This window comes from Populus euphratica, unplaced genomic scaffold (genome assembly GCF_000495115.2).
Source record: "Populus euphratica unplaced genomic scaffold, PopEup_1.0 scaffold12.1, whole genome shotgun sequence".
Classification (NCBI taxonomy): Eukaryota; Viridiplantae; Streptophyta; class Magnoliopsida; order Malpighiales; family Salicaceae; genus Populus; species Populus euphratica.
The window spans coordinates 2367447-2373471 of NW_011499858.1; positions in this window are offsets into that span (position 1 = coordinate 2367447).

Here is a 6025-nt window from a genome sequence, read left to right on the forward strand (position 1 = left end):
CCCCGTTTTCTATCAAAACGGTCAGCTTCCACATCACCAATCTTCGATCCAACCGTTCAAAATGAAGAGTTATGTGTCTAGAAGCTACTGTCAAAATCGCAGCTCAATCCAATGGTGAACGAGCTGGAAATCAAAAGAAGAACATAGGCTGCTTTGCTACCTTTTCTTCTCTTTTTCTCTCTCGGTTTTCTTCTCCTCTCTTTTGTTTTTCACTTCTGTCGCTACAGTACCCGAACCATTTAATTTGAATACCAAGAGACAGACATGCTATCTCTTGAAAATAATGTGGTGGTCCCACCATCACATGGTGCGGGATCACACACAACAAATCTCCCCCTCACGCATCATGTGAGGAATTCGCTATATTGACGATCAATATGTAAGCTTTAATTTAGGAGGCTCTGACAAGCCTGCTTTCCTTCTACAGAACTCGAACTTCTCTCTCGGTAGAGGTTTGGTCATCATATCTGATACGTTGTCATCAATATGGATCTTCTCAACAACAAATGACTTCATCTCCATAGCATCTCGAATCCATTGATATCTAACCTCAATGTGTTTTGATCGAGAGTGAAAAGTAGGATGCTTACTAAGATGTGCAACACAAAGTTCTCTTGAATTAGGCCAAGTTCATGCAAGAACTTTTTCATTTTTACCCTCTTCTGTAAGAGCAATATATTCAGCCTTTATAGTGGATAATGCAAAATATTTTTGCAACCTTGATTGCCATGAGACTGCTCCCCCTGCAAACTTCATCAAGTATCTTGATGTGGAATTTCTAGAATTAACATCACCAGTCATATATGTATTTGTGTATCCATCCAACACAGGTTATCATTACCAAAACATAAGCTGAAACTAGAAGTACCTTTGAGATCCCTGAGTATCCATTTCACTGCTGACCAGTGTTCTTTACCAGGATTGGAGAGGAACCGACTAACCACACCAACTGCATGAGCTGTATTCGGCCTTATGCAAACCATGACACACATCAAGCTACCAACTGTGGATGCATAAGGAACCTTTTTCATCTCATCTCTTTCTTCTTTACTTGAAGGACACTGCTTAGAACTTAGTTCAAAGTGGCTTGCAAGTGGAGAACAAACAGGTTTGGAGTTGCTCATGTTGAATCTCTCAAGTACCTTTTGAACATATCTCTCCTGAGATAGCCAAAGTTTTCCAGACTTACTCAACTCTTCCTTCAATATCTAAATCTTTTTAGCATGATGGCCAACAATCAACATATCATCCACATACAACAGGAGAATAATAAAGCTTCCATCTAGAAACATTTTCATAAATACACAATGATCAGAAGTGTTCCTGTCAGAACCATGATTCACTATGAAAGAATCAAACTTTTTGTACCATTATCTTGGAGCTTGCTTTAACCCATATAGGCTCTTTTTCAACTTGCAAACTAGTTGTTCTTTGCCTTTTGCTTCAAACCCTTCAGGCTGCTCCATGTAGATCTCCTCATCCAAATCACCATGGAGAAAGGCAGTTTTCACATCAAGTTGTTCTACTTCAAGATTCAAACTAGCAGCTAAGCCAAGCACAACTCGGATTGAAGACATCTTGACCACTGGTGAAAAGATTTCTTCAAAATCAATACCTTTCTTCTGTCCGAAGCCTTTCACAACCAATCTTGCCTTGTACCTTGGCTGTGAGCAATGTTCATCAATTTTCAACCTGAACACCCATTTGTTCTTGAGTGCTCTCTTACCTTTAGGAAGCTTCACTAACTCAAAGGTATGGTTTTCATGCAAGGATTTCATCTCTTCTAGCATTGCTTTCAACCACTCACTTTTCTTCTCATGTGACATAGCTTCATCAAAGCATTCTGGCTCTCCCCCATCAGTGACCAACACATACTCATGAGGAGAATATCTGGTGGAAGGTTGGCAAGGTCTAGCTGACCTTCTCAATTGTGGCTCAATTATGGCTCATCTGGAGCTTCCTGTATAACTTGTTCATGAATAACATCAACATCATTATTAAATAACATCAACATCATCATTAGTTGCTTCGGGATCACCAACTAATGGCTCAATAAGAGAACCACCACCATCATCATTTTGCAAGTCTCCCCCATGATTAGCAGGCATTAAAGGTAACTGTGGAGTAGGTCTTGGATTTGAATTAGTTGGAATAAAAACAGTGAACTCTGTTTTCTCCTTTTGTTCAAAGTCTTCAATGGTTTGATCTTCAAAGAAGATAACATCTCTACTTCTCACAATTTTCTTCTCCTTTGGATCCCATAACCGATAGCCAAACTCATCATCTTCAGAGCCCAAGAAAATGCACTGCTTTGTCTTGCTGTCAAGCTTAGACCTTTCATCTCTAGGAACATGTACAAATGCCCTGCATCCAAACACTCTTAAGTGTGCATAAGAGACATCTTTTCCTTTCCAAACTCTATCTGGAACATCAAATTCAAGAGGAACTGATGGAGAAAGGTTGATCATTGCAACTGCAGTCTTCATTGCCTCACCCCAAAAGGACTTAGGCAGTTTTGCATGAGAGAGCATACATCTAATTCTTTCAACAATGGTTCTGTTCATTCTCTCAGCCACTCCATTCTGCTGTGGAGTTTTAGGAACTGTCTTCTCCAATTTGATACCATGTTCCTTGCAGTACTTCTCAAAAAGACCCCTATATTCACCACCATTGTCAGCTCGAATACATTTCAGCTTTCTACTAGTTTCTCTTTCAACTCTGGCATGGAAATCCTTAAAGACATCAAGCACCTAATCTTTGGATTTCAAACAAGTGGCCTAAATTTTCCTAGAGTGATCATCAATAAAACTAACAAAGTACAATGCACCCCCAAAAGACTTATTAATCATAGAGCAAACATCAGTATGAACTAAATCAAGAACATGTGATCTTTTATGTAAAGGTGATTTTTGAAATGCAACTCTGTGTTGTTTGCCAACTAAACAATGAGTACATGTGTTCAAGTTCATACCTTTTAATGGAAGGTAGTTCTTCTTGGCAAGGATGCCAAGGCCTTTCTCACTTAAATGTCCAAGCCGCTTATGCCACAGATCAGTAGAGCAATCTTCAATTGCATTCACCTCCCCTTTGATCACCTTGGCTTGTGACATGTAGAGACCCATTTTCTTCCCTTTAGCAACAATCAGGGAATTTCTGGAGAGCTTCCATTTACCATCTCCAAAGTAATTGTGATAGCCTTCTTCATCAAGAGTACCTGTAGAGATCAAGTGTAGGCGCATATCAGGCACATGCCTAACATCTTTGAGTAGCAACTTGCACCCAGTATTGGTTTCCAACCAAATGTCTCCAATGCCCACAACACTAGCCATCCCTTGATTTCCCATCCTAACTTGACCAAAGTCACCAGCAGTGTAGGATGTGTAAAAATCACGTCGGGGTGTAACATGGTAAGAAGCTGCTGAATCTGCAACCCAGGTGGTATCCTGACATGCAAGATTAACACAACCATCATCACAAACAATGGCAACATCACCATCAAATATAACTGCAACTGTACCATTCTTTTTATTCTTATCTTCATCTCTACCCTTTTTATCTTTTTTATACTTTCTGCAATCTTTTTGCATATGCCCAGGCTTGTCACAATAATAGCACTTAAAACCCTTCCTTGACTGAGATCTTCCTCTTGGCTTCCATTTGCCTTTTCTATTGCTGGATTCTCTATCTTGATTTAAATAACCTACTTTGACTTCTCCCTTGACTTTTTGTAACAAGTGTGTAAGACTCGGAAGTGCCTGTCCTTTTCCTCCTCTTCTCTTCATTGAGGATACAATCCTTCACTGTTTTCAAAGTGATCTTCCCATTCGGAGTAGAATTGCTAAGTGACACCACCAAAGTCTCCCAACTATCCGGCAATGAACTCAGTAGGATTAGTGCTTGCATTTCATCATGCATTTCATTGGCTAACTCAAGATTCATTAATAACAGCTGATTCAAGAACACTTGGAATACATTTATATGCCCTGAAGCATCTTCACCATCTCTATACTTCAAATTCACAAGGTCTCTAATTACAAAAACCTTGTTTTGTGCACTCTCCTTAGCAAATGTTTCTTCCAACATCTTCCAAACTGTATAGCAGTCATGTTCTTGAGAAATATGATTAATGGACTTAGAAGATACCCATTTTCTAACATTAGCAGTAGCCTTTCTATTTAGTCCATTCCATTTTGCATCATCCATATCATCAGGCTTTATTCCTTTACATTCAATCGGCAAAGCCAAATCATTGCAATATAAGTGATCCTCCATCATTGTTTTCCATAGAAAATAATTTGAGGAAGTAAGCTTTATCATGCCCGAATCTTCCTTTTCCATTTTAACTGCACAAGAAATTCAATCTACACAACCAGGCTCTGATACCACTTTGTTGGGAAAATTCGGAACAACCGGACACCAATTTACAAAACTGACAGCTCCGTTTTCTGTCAAAAAAGCCAGCTTTCACACCACTAATCTTCGATCCAACCGTTCAGAATGAAGATCAACGTGTCTAGAAGCTTCTCAACAATGAACGAGTTGGAAATCGAAGGAAGAACACAGACTGTTCTGCTGCCTTTTCTTCTTTCTTTCTCCTGGTTTTCTTCTCCTCTCTTGTTTAAATTTTTGTTATTACGTCTACAGTACCCGAACCATTTAATTTGAATACCAAGAGACAGACATGCTATCTCTTGAAAATAATGTGGTGGTCCCACCATCACATGGTGCGGGATCACACACAACATTAAGTTTTTGCATGCACCATGTGAGGAATTCACTATACTGACGATCAACATGTAAGCTTCAATTTAGGAGGCTCTACCAAGTCTGCTTCCTTTTTGCAAAATTCAAAATTCTCTCTCGATAGAGGTTTGGTCATCATGTTTGACATGTTGTTATTGGTATGGATCTTTTCAACAACAAATGATTTCATCTCCATAGCATCTCGAATCCATTGATATCTAACCTCAAAGTGCTTTGACCGAGAGTGAAAAGTAGGATGCTTATTAAGATGGATTGCACTTTGACTATCACAACACAAAGTTCTCTTGAACTAGACCAAGTTCATGCAAGAAATTTTCCATCCATAACAACTATAGAAAATAAAATAATATCATGTTAGACCGACCTCTTCAAAAATTAACTTCCACGTTATCATTTTGGTAACAAAATTAACAAGGATATTTGATTGATCAAACATTAAAAGTACAAGTACTGAAATAGAAAAAAAAATAAAAAAAAATATTTGATCAAATGAATAAATAATAAATTAACTACACGTATTTTATAATACAATTATCTCCTAATCATATAGTATTAAAACATTAGTGATATAAAACAAGGTTTGGGTTCAGTTATATTCCCGGTATATATTATATTATTAAAATTTTTGATTATATTGTTTAAAAATTAAATTGATTTTATCTTTTAATTTTGGTTTTGATTGTTCCACGAAGGAAATAGATTTATAATTAAAAAAAAGTTTGAAAAAATTAAAATATATATTATTTAAATCTTCATTATGTAATCCACAAGTTTTAAACAAGGGATTCGTTTAAAATAGGAAAAGTGAATAGGTTAAAAAAGAAATAGTTAACAAGGATGCCAAGGCCTTTCTCACTTAAACGTCCAAGTCGTTAATGCCATAAAAGATTTGGGGTAATCCTTGTAATCAATAGATCTGTCGTATTTGCCTCTAGCAACTTCTCCAAGGCATTGTTCTATAATAGATCCCTGTAATTGATCCCTCCATGAGTCAACTCAATTGGTCAAACATGAAACGTCGTAAAAAGCTTAAATTGGATTTAAGCCTTAGTTTGTGAAAAATTGTGTCTTTTGGTTTTATTAATAGCATAATATTTGTGTTTTGTTGTTTCTTATATTTGTTTTAGTGTGTTTCAGGTTTGTCAATAGTCGCTGTTTCAGGTGATATCTTCTACACTCTATCTTTTTGCTTAGAACATTGAGGACAATGTCTCGTTTTGGTTGGGGGGAGAGGGTAGTAGTTGATATTAAAAAAAAAAAA